This window comes from Rhodamnia argentea, chromosome 2 (assembly GCF_020921035.1).
Source record: "Rhodamnia argentea isolate NSW1041297 chromosome 2, ASM2092103v1, whole genome shotgun sequence".
Taxonomy (NCBI): domain Eukaryota; kingdom Viridiplantae; phylum Streptophyta; class Magnoliopsida; order Myrtales; family Myrtaceae; genus Rhodamnia; species Rhodamnia argentea.
The window spans coordinates 320,211-332,467 of record NC_063151.1 but is presented as its reverse complement, the minus strand read 5'-3'; the positions used below and the strand labels follow the sequence as shown (position 1 = coordinate 332,467).

Sequence of the window (12,257 nt, the reverse complement as noted above, 5' to 3'; positions counted from 1 at the left end):
ATAAAATTAACTAATAGTGATTATGGACGGTAGGCTGACGATGGTAAAATTGAAATAAAAGTACAAGTTTTATATTTTTTACGAGATAAAAAAAAATTCGGATATAATTGGGACAAATGCTAAAGTTAAGGTATTTTTGGGTATTAGACCAGTAGAATTGAGACAAAAGTAAAAGTTTGGGATTTTTATGAGATAAAAAAAGTTTTGAATATAATTATTGTCAATGCTAAAGTTAAAGTTTTCTTAGATATTAGGCAATTGTAATGATGAGATTTTATTTTTTCTTAATTGAAAAAAAAAATCCGCGCCCGCTGCTTTGCAATTATTTTGCATCCTTTATTTTCCCAAAATCCTCACTTTTAATGAAAAGAAGATAAATTACGTCTTCCTGAAAAAAAATGCAAATAATATTAAGCCCCAAATTGACCACAAAGTCTGAATACTTCAAACATTATTGTCACTCATCATCAACCACATACAACCGCTACCAGCTATCACTATTAGGGGTGATTGGTTGCGGAGTGAGCTAGTTCCCATCTTGAAACTAGGAATCAAAGCAAAAAGGCCGGTTTCCATTTTTTGACATCGGGAGCCGTCCTATCTAATCATAAACCTATCCAAGAATCAGACCGGTTAGTCCAGTTCCCAGGAGACATTATCGTGACTGAGATTGAAAGAAGTAGGAGGTGTCAAGTCACGAAAGGCGTCAATTCGTGAAGAAGATGTGACCGCTGCGCGAGTGAGACTGATCATGAGATGAAGAGCTCTGGCTCAAACACTTCATGATTGCCGAACTTAAGATTTTGAATTTGTGGGGGAGCGGGTGGCTTGTCAGTGCACAGTGATTGAGGCATTTGAAGAGAGTTCAGGTTGAGAGAGAGAGTGCAGCTGAAACAACATAAAAAAGGACTAACAAACAAACCAACATTTCTGGCTATTTAAAACGCGGACAATGTTTTAGGACTGTTGCAAAACTGACAGTCTATTTTGGATTGCAATATATATATATATATATAATTGTGAAATTTAATATTTTAAGAATTTATATATAATAATACATAGTTATTCTCACCGCTACTCTAAAACTATTATGCTAGCAAAGCTTATAGGACCAAGGCCAATCATCGGTAGCAGTCGATCGCCGTTGCTCGGAGGCCGGGTCACCTTCTGTCACCAAGCTTTGGAAATGCATGAGAAATATTCTTTCGCAATTACCATTTTGCCACCCTACGTTGGAAGAAAATTGCAACTCCACCGTCATTCTCTTTTGCTTTTAAACATTTCCCAAGAAATTCTAAAAAATCAGGCCCCTCTCGGGACACGTGTCATGAAAAACCAGTCTATTACTTCCATAATTCTTTTTATTTGGTTGTGTAGCAAGTACCTAAGACACCAATTTTTTTTTTTTTTTTTGGGTCCAATTCTAAGACACCATTTACCTAGAATGACTTTCAATAAAACCTCGGAAGCACGGCTCTCTCTCTTACTCTATTTATATTTGGAGAAACAAACATCGAAAGTAAGTAAAATAGCATGGTTATGATGTTCGAGACGCGTGCAGTATAGAGTTGTCTTTCATGATATCTAAAATTCGAGTTGAGTTGTAAGACACTCATTCGTCAGCTCGTGGCACGGGTATTTACTATCTGATGTAAAGAGAGATTCTAACTTCTAGCACGTTGATAGAACTGCAACCGCAAGTTTGTTAATCCTTTAGTACGAGTGATTTAACTTAATTAGTTATCGTTTCAAGTCAAACGTTCCCCAGTGAAGACATCAATAATAACTCTGAGAAAGAGTTGACCTCGACGCTTCTCTCTATCTATTTTGTCAATGACAAAAAGTGATTAATATAAGACTTCAATTGGTCATCCTTAACTTCAGTACCTACCCTTTGGGGAAAAATATTGGTGGCCGTCATTTTGATGTGACTTTAGCTGGATAAAAAAATGGAAAAATACCATCAAAAATTTTAAATTATTCCCACCGTGACACATTTATCTTAAACTTTTTCTTGTGACACCAAAAACTTCAAATTTGTATATGTGTGACACCTTTATCCAAACTTTTTTTTATGACACAAAAAATCCCAAACTTATATCAATGTGACACATTCACCCTAAATTATCTTTTTGTAACACAAAAAATTCTAAATTTATAAGCATATGACACATTTACCCTAAATATTGAGGTAAATGTGTCGCACGGATACAAATTTAGGATTTTTAGTGCCACAAGAAAAAGTTTGAAGTCAATGTGTCGCACTAGTATAAGTTTGAGGGTAAATGTGTCACATGGATAAAAGTTTGGGATTTTTTGTGTCACAAGAAAAAAGTTTAGGATAAATGCGTCACAATGGGCATATTTTAGAATTTTTGGTGACTTTTTTCCTAAAAAAATTAATTGAGGTCAGTTTGATGTCGGTGGGCTAGTCCTTTTCTTGCCAACACTGCCCTATGTGTTCATCATTGAGATTACTATATGATAAGAACCACCTAATTTTGTTAGAAATATTTTCAAAAAAATGCTAAATATATTGTAATTGTGCCAATTCGGTCATAAAATTCTTTTTGCCAGTTTAGTCCTAGTCCTTTCGACTAACTTCGACAGGCCCATACCGACGTGACAATTTTAATAATATTTTGAATTTTTTTATAAAATTTTTCCTTTTTTTTTTATGGCTTAGGGTCTGCAAGGGCGTGTGATGTGACATTTGTTTTTTTTTCTTCCACCCCGATTGCTGGATCGACGACCCCCAAAGGCTAGGACGCCATGGCATGGCTGGGCTGGGCAAGCACTATTATGATTCTTCTTCTTCTTCAGTTCTTTGCCGACATCACCATATTTGTCTAGTGCACAGTCTGATGCTCCCACCATACCTCCACGGCGAGCGGTTGGACCTGAAGGAGCTCCATCTCAACCCTGCCTTTTCTTTGATTCGAATCCATTCTCTCTCGCAAAATCCTGGTCACAAATGACGCCTTTTTCGGTCGAACCTCGTCCATACCGAGCTATTACGCGTCCAACGATCTCCTCGCAATCGCATAACCTTGAGGTCTCGGTCTTCACCCAGCGAGGTTGAGCCTCGCTAGTGATAGGTGAGGTCGGCCTTGCCTAGATCCGGCAAGGCTCAACCTCGCCGTCATTGGGCGAGCTTAGCCTTGCCGGCCCTCGCTTCTGGCAATCGCCAATTCAAGGATCGACTAGGGGAAGAAGGAGAAGGAAAAAAAAAAAAAAAGGAGAAAAAAGAATTAAAAAAATCAAAAATAAAAAATGAAAAAATTATTAAAATATTACTTTAAAATGTCCACGTCGGCGCCAATCGGCCAAAATTGGTCGGAAGGACTGCATTGATATAAATGTAAAAATTTTTAAGACTGAATTGATCAGAAAAAAGATTTATAACTGAATTGATATAATGATAATAAGTTTATGATTTTTAAGATAAGTTCTCCCAAGTTCGAGTTAAGCCGTAAGATATACATTAGCCAGCTTGTGGCTTGGGTAGTTTCTAGCTCATGAACAGGGACATTCTAATATCTAGCACGTTGATAGAACGGTCTCGTCAATCATTTAGTATGATAATCCTTTAGGTTTTTTTTTGGTCAACGATAATCGTTTAGTTTAAGATGATTCTAAAGGAACAAATCGTAGCTCTACATATGTGCATGTCTTCTGGTTTGAAACCATAACTACTTAAATTAAAGCTACCGATTGTATAAGAACTACACCAATTTGTCCCCACGCTGGCTTATTCGATCGAGTCTATAAGACGACATGCACGCTGCCAAAGAACCACCACCACAACGAGCGCTTTCCATCTCCCGCTTTCCCGTTCACCACCAAGCCTACACACCATGCTGGAAACGGCATCGTACTTGGCCAACCAAGACAACAAGACCCTAGTGGCGGTCCTAGCAAAACTCGGGCCTCGGCTATCCTCCTCCTCCAGTTCTCAAAACGCCTTGTAATTGGCCACGGCTTTCGAGTCACCTTCCTCGTCATCACTACCGTCGACCTGACTCCAGTTCAAGACCGGCTACTAAATGCACCGGGACTCCCACATGACCTGCACGTGCTCGGCCTCCCAGCCGTCGACACCGCCTCTGTCGTCCTGGAAGACTCCCACATCCTCACCCGCGTATGCCTCATTGTTGAAGCGAGCCTCAAGAGCCTCAAAGCCAGACTCATTGAGCTGAGCTACCCGAGGGCGCTAGTCCCGACCTTCTCGTTCTTCACGACGTCAGCCACGATGCTTGCGTTCCCGTTGTACCTGCCGACACTTGACCGCGAGGTGTGGGTCCCTGGGTGCCAGCCGATCCAACTGGAGGACCTGCTGGACCAGGTGAAGGACCGCAAAAACGAGGAGTATCGGTGGTTCCTGTGCCACGTCAGTCGATGGTCCATGGCGGCGAGGATCTTCCTGAACACGTGGGAGGCCCAGAGCCGGGTCCGCTCCGGGCGCTGAGGGAGGACTCCTTTTATCGGCAGGTGCCGGTCCCACCTGTCCATGCGATCGGGCCGCTTGTGCACGAGGACGGGGACGCGGAGGGGCTGCGCTCGACAGATGCCGAGCGCCTCGCGTGGCTGGACAGGCAACCGGAAGAGTCGGTTGTGTTGGTATCGCTGGGAAGCGGCGGGACGCTGACGAGGGAGCAGCAGGTGGAGATGGCCTGGGGTTTGGAGCTGAGCCAGCAGAGGTTCCTGTGGATCGTACGGAAGCCCACGGATGCCTCTGCCACCCGTAAGACCCACAAACTCAGTAGTGAGAGCGTGCGTCTATGTTCTTATTTTGGTTAACGTGATAATATTATAATTTCCTGACAAATAAACAGTCGTTTCTATATCGAATTAAACAATAATTCGTGGTGATTTTAAATGTTAATATACATCGACTTTTCTTTCCAATTATAAGGTGGGTTCTTCAGCAAATGATCCCGTGTGACCTATAGTTCATCTTGTATACGATAAAAATCCAACTAGAATATGAGTTTTCCTTAAGAATGCTAAAGCTAAAGCCGAGACTAATAATACGATAACGCCATTGATTTAATTGTTGAATCAGTTGAGCCTTTCCTTTGGATCTCAATTTCAAGATGATCATTGTATCTCAATAGCCCATACTGCGCTATGTGATAAAAGGAAAGAAAATCCATGGACTGATTCCATTGTCTCCGCCTCGTAGGAACTATGATTTCAAACCATGGATGCTTTTGACATCAAAGGCTCGAGAACTGACCATATAATCGTATTCAATAAGTGTGGAATGTATTGAGAAAATATTGCGTACCCATAAGGTAGAGCTGACGTGGTCCCCATATCCACTCACTGTGCAACATGTGTCGCACGAGGGGGCCCACAAAAAAAAAAAAGAAAGAAAAACTTCTCTCTGCACGGTCTCCCTTCCTCTCTTTCCCCCTCTCTCTCCTCCACCTAACCCTCTTTCCTTCTCCGACCTCGACCCCGAGCCACTGCCAACGGCAAAGAGCACGGTCGGAGTCTTCAGCCACGGGCTCGCCGTCAATTGATCCGGTCCCTTCGTGCGCCTCACCAATATGGAATTTAAGCCGTCCAAAATAGGCAATAACCCTAGCGTTTTGCGGCCACGGTCGCCAAATGTCAAGCTTGCAATCGCCTGTGTCCAATGAAACTAGACTTCCAGCTCGAGCGGCCATGGCCACGAGTCAAGCTTGAGCAGCCATGGCCGAGGCAGCCTTGTCGGTTCGCAGCCATGGCCGCCAGATGTCGAGCTTGCAGTTGCCTCACCTGTGGCCGGTGACCCCAAAGCTCGAGCTCGAGCAGCCATGGCACTTGCAAGCTCGAGACCCCTCGTCGCCACCCTCAACTTCATTGAGGACTCAAGCAGCCCTCCCTCGCCGGCATCGCTGACCGAACTGATGGGATCTGGCCGAACGACACCGACGACGATCATGGATGAACAGTGAGCTGCTCGTCCCGAGTCGTGCGCCAGTCTACCATGGCTGGCCACCACCACCAACTTCATCGTGTTCAAGCAATGAGACAGAGAGAGGCAAGGAGACCGTGCAGAGAGAGAAGTTTTTCATTTTTTTTACTGGTGGGCCCCTCGTGCCACACGTGTTGCACTGTGAGTGGAGATGGGGACCTCATCAGCTCTACCTTGTGGGTACGCAGTATTTTCTCGAAATGTATTAGCTGCTTGCTCTTAGGTTGAGCGCTAAACGAAGGACGTGATTTGCTCACATAATTTACTTCATCCTAACAAAGAGGTTGCTAATTTTTTCATCCTCCTAATTTTGTGTAAGATTTCCTCTCAATTTCTCTTCTTTTCTTTAGCATTTATAGTTGCGTGCTCGGCGACTGAGAATATTCCTCGACTTCTTGTTACTTGCTCTATCGAAATGCCACATAAAATTGCAAAGCTCAGCAGAAGATAATGATGCGACAAAATGAATACATATGAGATTTTGTTAATGAATACCGATGTATCTTTCTGAAAGTTAGATTGAACCAATTCCCTATTATAAATCTCAAATTCAACGCACCAAATAAGGCGCGAGTGATGTCTAGGTTGTATTCCACAGACGTCGTTATGCGAGTGGGTCTTAGAAGCGTGCTGCTTTGAAACAATAGCACTTTGTCTCAGCTGCATTTTTTCATGTGGGGAGCGACAAAGAAGACGATCCGACCAAGTATCTACCGCAAGGTTCCTAGAGAAGACTCGAGAGGTAGGCATGGTGGCACCCTCTTGGGCCGCCCGGGTGGCCGTACTAAGCCACCCCTCGGTTAAAGCATTCCTATCGCATTGCGGCTGGAACTCGACTATCGAGAGCTAGGCCAAAGGCGTGCCGATGATAGCCTAGCCGCTCTACGCCGAGCAGAGGACGAACACGGCGATGCTGGTAGAAGACGTCGGGGTCGCCATTAGGCCGTGGGTCAAGGAGGGAGGGAAGGTGGTGGGGAGGAAGGAGATTGAGAAGGCGTAGCGGTGAGCGGTTTCAAGTTTCTTACAGGTTCCATTTGAAACCCTGAACCTACCCGTCGGAACAAGTTTATCATTTTTTAGAATCTGGAACCTATCCGTCATATCCTCAAACTTGGAAGCTACCTTGCCATAGGTTCTAGAGTCGACTCTAGGGTACCCGAGAACTTGCTAATTTCTTTTCTTTTTTCATTTTTAGTTAATCAAAATGAGAGTGAATGCTACAACCGCTAAAGTTACATTTAGAAATTGAAATCAACTCGTTGAAAGAGGTTCCTCATTTTTTGAAACTTGGAACATAAAATTTTGTTTGGCTCCAGATTATACTCTCATCATCGGCTGCCATACAACATTGTAGGATCGTGTGAGACATATACTAACAAAAACACAAAAATTTATTTCATGATCTATGGTCCTAGTTTTAGGTTCTGTTCTAGGTTCTAGGTAGTGAAACTTAAAACCTAGCCATTAGAATAGATTCCTCAATTTTTGGAACCCGAAACCTACCCTACATATCTGGAAACCCGGAACCGGATCACTTTCCACAAATTCCTGTTTCAAGTTCCCGATTGTACCATGGAACCATGATCACCCCAAGTAAGGGCCGTGGTGGAAGGAGAAGAAGGGAAGAGAATGAGACGTAGGGCTCGAGAGATTAGAGATTGCTCGGTGTCACGACCTAAAAATTGGTTTTTTCAGGTTAACGGATTATTAGGTTAATTAGATTAACTAACCTAATTCGGACTCTCCCAAGTCCTACCGAATCGCAACTTAGGTTCAATTACATGCCAAGATTTTAAATTGGAGCCGCCACTAATCTTTTATGGTAGGTAGATTAGAAACCTAAATAAAGTATTAGGGAGAAAATACTTTATTTCATACGAACCAGAGATTAAATGGATTCGGGGACTTGGTTACATTAACTTTTCAATTAATGCCCTTTCGGTACCCGATTTTCATGAAAAATCCTTAGTTTGATGATTTGAATTAATTTTTTTTTGGGGTTTTCTTTTATTAAATGCAATGCTAATGCAACCTACCTATATGACATGTGAGATGTAATGACATGGCAAAAATACATGACATGGCATAATGACGTGGCAAATATGCATGACAAAGAAAATATAATAATACAAACTAAACTATAATGCTATGCAACGTGGATGGTATTTTTTTGGGTATATTTTTGTGTATTTTCAGATTCATGAAAAAATAAAGGTAAAAACTACTCTAATGTGAAGTAACATCTAATTTAACTTAAGAAATTGATTTCTCAAAGTCCTAATTTTATTAGACATTATTTTCATGCAAGAAGTGAAGAGAAATGTGATTTAGCTTAAGAAAACGTGACATCTTTTTTTTGGGATTTTTTAGGAATTTATTTAAACCATGAAAACAATGAAATTTGAACAAAAATAAACAATATTGCCCATAAAACACCTTTAAATCCGAAATTCCGATTTTTATTCACAACATCCCCCGAGATTAGGGTTAGCAAGTGAATATATTATAGAATTACCATCGTCCCTATATACATAGGGCAAACCTTGAAATTCTATTTAGGAATTAGCGATCCGCTCCTCGAGATCGAGGATTTGATATCTAATTCACACGCACGGGCACGATCGTACTTCGAGATCGAAGTCATATGTTGCCTTTAATGTACGTTTTTCGAGGGACAAGGCACAAATATGGAGCATGTGTTATGGGCAATATTGCTTACTAAAGTTCAAACTTTATGGCAATAAATGGCAAACAATATGCAGAATATAAACATGCTAAATATAAAAGTAAAAATCAATCAAGGCTACATGAATTTCGAAAATCCATAGGGGATTACCAAAATTTTAAAGGGCATATGGCCCCATCCGCAAAGGATTCACATATCTTTTAAACTTAGAAAATTATCTCTTGAGATTTAAAAAAAAAATTTAGATAACTATCCAAACCTAAAAGATATGATCAGAATTTTTAAGGGTTTCAATTCACCACAAGATAATCTTGGACATTCGAAAAGATGTGCACAATATCTTTAAGATGTGATCGGGATTCGGATTATCTTAAATTCAAATCAAATATCCAAAAATATGCTTGTCAATTCAGAATATACTTGAGATATCATGACATCCCCAAAATATGATCTGGAACCAAATTATATTCAAATCAAATCACATGATATACAAAGATATGCCAATATCCCAAAGTCGAATTCAATGATACTCATGATATCCACAAGATAACTTCCGATTCAGATTTTTTTTAAACTAGGTAATAATCTCATCATATCCCGAATATTGCATTCATCTAAACCTTAAATTATGCAGTCAATTTTCAGAATATTTGGGATAAAGATGATACCTAATTCGAACTTGAATCGAAGAAATTGCACACCAAACTTGGATGATTGAACCGATCGACTACGGAATGTTGTGCGCCCAAGGGATTTGATGAAGCGATTTTGCAGCAGCTAACTTGAGCTTGAATCTTGAATTGAGCCTGAAAATGTGCACTTATTCGGCCCCAAACTTGTAGCGATTTAAGGACGAAACAGCAGCAAAGTCAACCCGAACGGCAAAGGGATTGAACACGAATCGGCAGCAGATGCAACCCCGAACAGCAAGTAATCAGGCACCAAACTGCAGCAATAGGTGCAAAACCGCAGCAATAGAGGGAAAACCGCAGCAATAAGTGTGAAAACCGCAGTAATAGCCTTAAAACTACAGGGAAAAACAAGAAAACCGCAAGGAAAGAAGGCGGTCGAAGATTGATGTTTCCTTGTTGCCGGAGGACCCGCCTTTCTTTCTTTCTCTCCGAATATTTTCACGTGAAGTCTGATTTTTTTCTGAACGAGAGAGATCCCCTTGTGACGTGAATGTAAGTCCCTTTTATAAGCAAAGACCACTAGGGTTTTCTCAAGATCTCCATGCTTTTTTTTTCAAAAGAATATAGTATTATCTTAATATAATTAAAGCTTTAAGGGTTATTAAATAATGCAGATTTTCCAAGCCCAAAGCATCACACATATATCCGCAAGATTTGATCCATGTTATATTCGTGGCCTTGATCAAATTTCCAACCAACATGGGCTCGGTCTTGCTCAATTTTGACGAGGCTTAGGACTCTTGTTTTTGCCTATGAATTTTGGACACCATATCCCCTTCGCGTGCTTGCTAAATTTCTGATGAGTTCTTGCTCGGACCCTATGTCAATTTCAGATTCGCTTCCGCCACAGGTCCAATGCAAAATGTAATGCATGAATACTAAAATTGAATGAAAATGATGAGCTATTATTTTTGGTAGGAATTAAAATTTAACTCCAGATTTTTATGCAAAATAAATGATTAAGAAGAAATCAAAATTTAGGTGTCAACACTCGGTCGAGAGCTTGAGCCAAGGCGGGCGTTCTCGTACATCGCTCGCTGCAGTGCGTGAAGATTGGAAGACGAAGTCTAGGGGATGTGAGGCAGAGCTCTACGCGGATCGTGCTTCGTAGTTTGCATTTATGTTGTTCTATGAGGATATACAGCGAGAGATGAAGCTCGTAACTAATATGCTTTTGTGGACTCATTTATACGAAAGACAATAAGATTTCATGTTCGAAAGTTGTAATAATGAGACTTTATTTTTCTTAATCAAATGGCGCCTATCAATTCGCAGTTATTTTGCATCCTTTCTTTTCTGAAAATCCTCACTTTGAATAACAAAAAAGGATATATTACGTCTTCTTGAAAAAAATCCAAATAATGTTAAGCCCCAAATTTACCGCAAAGTCTTTTAACGCCTCAACATTAGTGTCACTCATCATCAACCACATACAGCCGTTGTCGGCCATCACTAGAAGGGTCGACCGATTCTAGAGTGAGCACATTCCTACCTTGGAATTAGGAATCGGACTAGAAAGGTCGGTTCCAGGTGGGTTCAGGAATCGATTGTATCTCCATTTTTTTTTCCTCCCTATTTCATGAGAGGCATAATCACAACTGAAACGGAGAGAAGTGAGAAGCATCAGCCGTGAGGGAGGTGTGAACGCTTTGTGATTGAACTTGAGAGAAGTGAAACTAAGCTGCCTAAGCAATAAGCGTGACCGAGGTTGAGACTACGAGCAGGAAAAGAATGGAGAATTAGGCTTTTTCCAATTTGAAATAATATGAATTTTAAATCCGATTAAAGTGGTCCGAATGAGTGAGTCGATACCTGAAACCAAGAATCGTACGATATTCATTGATCCCAAATTTGAGGAACCGGTGACTGGACTTGTTCTCGTAGGAACTGTCTAGAACCGGTCGATTCAGTTTGATTCTTATTTTGGTCCGATTCTTTTGCTCGCCCCTAATCGCTATGCGCGATGAACAATAGGCGCGTTTGGGAACACACTCTTAAAACTTCTTTGGACCTCTAAAGGCCCTTGCTCATTTGAAGAATACACTTATTTTCCTTTTTTTCATTTACACCAAAGTCTTTTAGGCAAAACAGTACTTACATTTCGTGAAAACTCTTTTATACTCATTCAACTAGCGTTTAACGGACTCTAAAGTTCTTTGCAATTATGCCAAAGTTTTGGGCTAATTCCCCAAACGCACCTTGCTAGTTGCCACCACTGAAGTTTATTGATATTTGTTAATGTTTCTAAAATTTCATTTTCAATTTTGTCCCCCACAAAACTTTTCAAAAAAAAAAGTAACCGATGAAGTTATTATTCACATTTTTCTATCATCTTGCTCCCACATGTATATTCTATTAGTCAACTAAACTATTCTGCATATATAATTTTTCTACATGAACAAAGCTTCTTCGATCATTTTTCTTATCAATCCGATATATATATTACAGAAACTCTTAACATATTTGAATTTGCGAATACTTAATGATCTATTAAGATTGCATCTACTGAGAAAAAGGTCCTAGATTTGTCCTAGGACCCCAGATCGATCCACGTCAATGTTCGAGACCACAACGTGATTGCATGATCACTCAAACAATCATCAGGCGGTCGCATTAGCCCTTTTCCTCTTTTTTTTTTTTTTTGGTCATGATGGCTGAACACGACCATCGTCGTCAATAGCGGCGACTATTGCCATAGGATTTCTAAAGTTAAATCTAAGATTTGTCTCTTTGTTTTGTTTTGATATCCTAAATGGAACAAACATCCGATGAAATTAAATGCGTCCATGTACCTAATCAGGGGATTTTGGTTTTCCGGACGATCAAGTTCCACAGTAATTAGTTAAAGACGGAGATTATCCGGGCTCATATGGTTGAGAAACATACGAGAACTGCTCTCCACGCAATCTGTTTC

General features: G+C 40.7%; 1 pseudogene; it reads left to right on the top strand.

Annotated features, from left to right (window-relative positions):
- The first annotated feature begins 3,857 nt into the window (after positions 1 to 3,857).
- LOC125313873 lies at positions 3,858 to 10,506 on the top strand (annotated as a pseudogene).
- Positions 10,507 to 12,257: the final 1,751 nt, after the last annotated feature.